This window comes from Pteropus medius, unplaced genomic scaffold (assembly GCF_902729225.1).
Source record: "Pteropus medius unplaced genomic scaffold, Ma_sr-lr_union100, whole genome shotgun sequence".
Lineage (NCBI taxonomy): Eukaryota > Metazoa > Chordata > Mammalia > Chiroptera > Pteropodidae > Pteropus > Pteropus medius.
The window spans coordinates 11,069,890-11,075,889 of NW_024356249.1; positions in this window are offsets into that span (position 1 = coordinate 11,069,890).

Here is a 6,000-nt window from a genome sequence, read left to right on the forward strand (position 1 = left end):
ATTGCACAGGGGAGGGACTCTGTGAGCCTGGTACATCTCTGTGGCCCATCACGCAGTTTATCCATCTGTTTGGAGAACGAAGAATCTCGGGATGGAGTGCACAAAGGTGCTTGTGTCCCTACTCTCCCTGGTGGATGTGAAGTAGCAGTGTCTGTCCCGGCTCCCCTGGCTGGCCTTGCTCTGGCTCCTCAAGCTACTCACTCTCCTTCCAGTTCCATTGATAGAGCAGTTCCTCGTTAATACACATTCTGAGATCTCCTTCCCAGGCATCTGGCTTTATTCTCTTTTTTTTTTTTAGGCGAGGCAACCCTTGGTTGACCTCACAGATTGCAAGGACCTTGACAGCTTACAATCCCTTATTATTATTATTATTTATTATTATTTTTTATGCCTACAGCACCTGGTCTTCCTAGGTGGTCTCCCATCCAAGTGCTAACCAGGCCCGACCCTGCAGATCAGACAGGATCGGGCTTATTCGGGGTAGCATGGCTGTAGACATCTGGCTTTATTCTTCATCTGTTTCCTCTTCCTCTCCTTGTTCTGTACAAACCAAGGTACTTTTTCTTACAGGACAAGATACCATCCTCACACCACTGTAAGAGTTATTTCACTTGTTCTAATGGAACTTTATCAACCATGCAGATTGGGTCAGGCCCCATGTATTACACCCTGAGTGACTCATATCTTCCCCTGTGACCTTCCTCCCCCTGTTCATCGATTCCTAGGTAGTGTGGAGATGCATGACAGTTTAGTCTGAGATGGCAGAGCCATTCTAAAAGATAGTGTCCCAACTGTCACAGCCCAGAGAAGTGGAAGGAGACACGATGACTAAATGTAATATGGTATCCAGGATGGGTCTGGGACAGAAAAAGGACATTAAGTAAAAACAGAAAATATGAGTAAAATATAGACTTTAGTTAATAATAATGTATCAATATTGGTTCATTAATTGTGACACATGTGCCATACTAATGTAAGATGTTCATCATAAAGAAAACTGTGTTTGGAGTATATATGGGAATTTTATTGTTTTTGGAAATTGTCTATAAACCTAAGATTATTCTAAAATTAAAACTTTATTAAATCTCCCCAAAATATAGTGTCCCTACCCTCATCAGAGCATTCTGCTCTGGCTTGGCTAGACCATTTTTAAAAAAGAATGTCATCCAGTATGTCTCCTTTGAAGGGTAGTTATTGGATACCTGTATCATCGGGCAGTACATGGAGAAGTTCCATTTACCTGTCTGTAAAAGACAGAGTTTTAAAGTCGTGGGTGAGTGGATAGGAAGATGAGAGCACTGGAGCAGAAGTGCACATTGTGGTCCGAGGGTGAGTGAGGACTTCAAGGACCATGAGTGACAATGAGTGAGTTTGCGGTAACCCTGGGTGATGTCCCAAGGCCCTTAGGGAAGAGTCGACCCATGAAGGGAGTTGAGGTAAGTTTTGCATCTGCGGCAGAGCCAAAGTCAGGATCTGAAAGTGTTGCCAGCCTTTGTGCCAAACTTGAGAGTTTAGTTTGAGAATGGGTAGGGGCCGAGGGTATATACACTGTGCAACTGGGTCAGTAGGAGCAGATTCGGGGCCTTGGGTTCTCAGGCCTCTGATTGTGTGCACAACAGGCGAGTACACTTCTCATGACAGACTGTGAAAGGTAGACTGACAGCCTGGTCAGACGAGATGCCTCTGGAACTCCTAGCCTCGGGCCGGGCTGAGCCCTTTGAAGTCTCTTAAGTGGATGGAAAAGTAGTCTTTTTCTGTCTCTACCCGCTACCCTTGAAGCTAGGTTCTGATACGTTCCGGCAGGCTGATGAGCCTAGAACCTCCTGTCTGACCCACAGTCCCGAGTCCTGCTCCTTGAGGCCCTCGCGCTTCCATCCCCACCCCCTCCCTGCTTATATTAACCACGTTGGGTCAGAGTCCAGGCCAGCAAACATCTCCATGAAATCATAAGAAAGACTGAAAATCTACGAGGGTCCAAGGGGCATTTTTTTTCAAACTTAAAATGTTCATGGATCCAGAAGTAGGCTGGGGAGTTGAGAAGTGGGATGAGAACCCACATAATAACATTTATTTCCAAACGTGGTGTAAGGTTATCTAATTTCAGCATCCTATTGCTAATCATATTAAAGTCCTGACACTAGAGGCCCAGGAATGTACTGATGAAGATGCTTGGATGGATAATACTGGCTATTTCCCCTGGTATATTGATGCCCAGTTTGTTTTCGAGACATCCAGTAATGATTAAAAGTGTCCCCCTAAGCAGCTCTGGGCTCAGCTCTGGCACTCATGTCTTAATTAGGTGGGTTTTGACTCATCATTATTTAGTTATCCATCTTTTTTTGTCTTAACAGAATGTTTTAGTTGCTTTATGCAATTAGAAGGAGGAAGCTCACAAAAGTCATCACATTACAGAAGAGATATGACAGAAAAGATCATTAACTCTATCTTACTGTACAAATCCAGCAGTAATTAAGAATTTACATAAACAGCACAGCTTAAATTATTTAGCTGACAATCCCTAATAACAATACCAGCAGTGTGGTGCACTTAACTCTTCATAAAAGTAAAAGCGATTAGTTTGCTATATAACCTAATCATCATAAAAATGTAATTCCCATAACAACATTTGTTATTACTGCCTTGTAAAAGGGCAGATTAAAGACGGAATTTTGACACATCAAATTGCACCGCTGGACAACAGCCAGAATAGGCGGTTCCTCCAGCAGAGGGCTGGTGCCCACGCTGTCCCCTGGCAGCGACAATGCAGATGAGTCGGGCAGAACCACATTTAGTAAGTTCTTATCGTTTTACTACCTGGGTGAATTCTAGGAATAAATGCTGCAGAAGCTAATTCTTTCAGGAGAGGAGTGATTCTAAAAGATAATGGAGGTTCACATGAGAGATTTGGGGGTATTTAAACATGTCTGCTTAGCAAACAATTCACTGCAAACATCGGGCTCCTTGGATGTGTGAGAATGTGGGCCAGAAGCTAGAGACAAAGGTGGTGAGACACTGCTTCTGGCCTCCAGGAGCTCTTTCTAGCCCTGGATCTTTAGTCACTGATGTCTAGTTTCCCGGGCACTTGGTCACCTGCTAGAAGTTAGGTGTGGTCATGTCCCTTGCTTTGACCTGTAAGAACTCCCATGTGATTCTTTTACTTCCTCATCCCTCCTGACAAGTGACCAGTGAGTTTTCTTCTTAACCCCTCCAATCTAACCCATCCTGCCAATATAGAAAGTAAGACTTCCCATTGCCCAGGTGATGGAGCATCAGTGAGATGACCGATGCAAAGTCACAGCAGTTAGTATATAATAGGCCTCCGTAAAGGGTATTTTTCTTCTCTCTTTTCCATTTTAAAATCTCATGAAAAATGGGAATTCTTATTTCTCAAAAGAAAGCTAAATCTATGTATATTTTTACTACGGCAATGTCTAGACATTTTATATACAGAGATTTTTAAATTCGAGGGTTGGGTAATGGCAGGGCTGATTATATAGTTATCATAGGTGACAGAGTCTGCTAATTGCCTCCCAATATTTATTCTCCTCTTCTTCCTTAGCAACAGCATTTCAATATTTAGGTGGGCATATCGTGCCTCAAACTAAAAAGTATTTGCCAAGTTCCCTTGCAGCTATAAAACCACTTGACTGTTAGACAGTAAGATGTTTAAAGGAAGTGTGTGAGATTTCTGTAAAGGCTCTTTTTTAGGAACAGAGTACTCCCGTTTTTTCCTTTGCTACATTCTGCTGCCTGGGATGTAGATGCAATGACGGAAGCTCCAGCAGCCCCTCTTGGACCATGAGGATGTGGATCCCATACTAGGGATGGTGGAGAGTGAGCCGAACGGCACTTGGGTCGTTGGTCACTTAGTGGAGGGCCATACAGGTTATGAACTATATTTCTGGATTTCTTCTAGATTAAACAAAATATATTTCTAATTTGTTTAAACCACTGGCTTTTAATTTTTTATTTTAATTAAACTAATTAATTAATTAATTTTTCAGTTGTGGTAAAAAATAAATTTACCATCTTAACCATTTTTAAGTGTACAGTTCAGTAGTGTTAACTATATTCACATAAAGTACAGTTTTTTATTTACATGAAGCCAAACTTAATTCTAACTAAAACTTAACTAGAAATTCTTTTAACTGATCTTCAGTCAACAAACTTTCTAAATTCACAACACTCTCCATTTCTTCAGCAAAGTGTACTAGCTCTTCCCATCCCATGAATGCTCCTGGCTACTAAACTAGTCTCTCCAGCAGTAGTTCTCAAACTAGCATGTGCCTCAGAATCACCTGGAGGGCTGGTTGGAACAGAAATTTCTAGACTCCACACCCAGAGTGTCTGATTCAGTAGGCCTGGAATGGGGCCCGAGAATTTTGCATTTCTAATCAGTTCCCAGGAGACGCTGATACTGCTGGTTGGGGGGTGGAACTTCTTTGAGAACCACTGACCTAAGTAAGGACACCACAGTCTACTGTCCCTGTCAGTGGAGCTGATCCCGTTACCAGGAATCAATCATGTTTGTCCTCAAACCTGTTTATACGTATTATACTTGTGATTGTCTCTATAATTGTAAGAACGTAATCCTGTTTCTGCTTCAGCCTGTTTGTATGTAATGTCTTTGTGATTGTAATTTAATTAAGTATTACACAAACCTATGAAAAAGTAATTCAAAAGGAATTGTTCCTGTGAAACTAAGCTGAGTGCTTTGGAATGACTTAATATAGGTGCTCACTAAAATTATGCTCCCAGTTTAAGTTTGGTAGGGGAACTTAAAGATCAGGAAAAAAATCTATAAAAATTTAGAGGAATTATGCATTCGAGTTGCTTTAAAAGGATCTTAAATTATTATTTTTTTTACTTTAAACAAAGCAAGTCTACAAATTGCAAATGATATGGTTAGTCGATGAGATCCAGTCTTTAAAAAAAAAAAAAAAAAAAACTCCTTTGGGAAATTGGCAAATGAACGCATGCTTAAAATAATATTCTAAAGTAAAACAAAACATTTAAATCAAAATGAAATATTTAAAGTATGTTTCCTTCTTCCTTGTTTCCAATTAACTGATGGTCTTAGCCTGGATTACCCAAAAGCGGAGCCTGTGGAAATGGCTTAAGTGCTATTACTTTAACGAGGAATGCAATCCAAGCAGGATGAAGAGAAGGGGAATGAGGTTAGGAGGAGGGAGAACTAATACAGAAATGCCCAGCTGAGTCGCCTGCACTTGGAATCAAGTGTGAGTGATTTCTCGCTAGTACGGAACCGTTTTCTGTCGAACGGAACCGTTTTCCGAGAGGCTGTGTAAATGACTGCTTTCCAGGACGGTGCGTCCGTAGTAAGAAGGAAGAACTTACTTGTCTCTTATCTCGCATTGGTTAAAAGTTTGCTCCACGGGTGTTAACGCTCTCGCACTTCCAGTGAGGCACGCTTGGGCGCCTTCTTGGGCCAGTGACCCACGCGGTCGTGCAGAGCCTGTGCTCAGAAGGGGGCGGCACTTTTGGGGTTTGATGCCCTGTAGTCGCTGCCTTGACGGTCTTAAAAATTTTATTTCTGAATTTGTGTTTTGTAAGTGAAGTCTGAAGGACAATGACGCATGCGCTGGGGGGCTTGGAGCTTCTGCTAGCAAGTGGTCTTATCTTTTCCCTGCCTCCCTGGGGTGGGTTCTCAGCAGCCTGCTCCCCTCCACTCCAACCCCAACTATTAGTCTCTGCCCCCATGGAGACCTGGATGCCAGCATGGGGAGAGCGGGATCAGGAATAAGTGCTGTGTGCATTGAGTCATGGGGTGGGACCCTAGGTACTTGGGAGAGTCTGCTCTCACCCAGTGCTTGAGGGAAAGCAACATTAAATAACAGGTAAAATATACCAGGACTGGTCAAAAAAGACACTGGAAGAAAGAAAAGAGCTTTTTTCTGCTTTTTGAACATGTAACCTCACATTTTCACTTCTACTGGGCCTTGCAAACTATGCAGCTAGCCCTGATGGGCACTAAGTGGG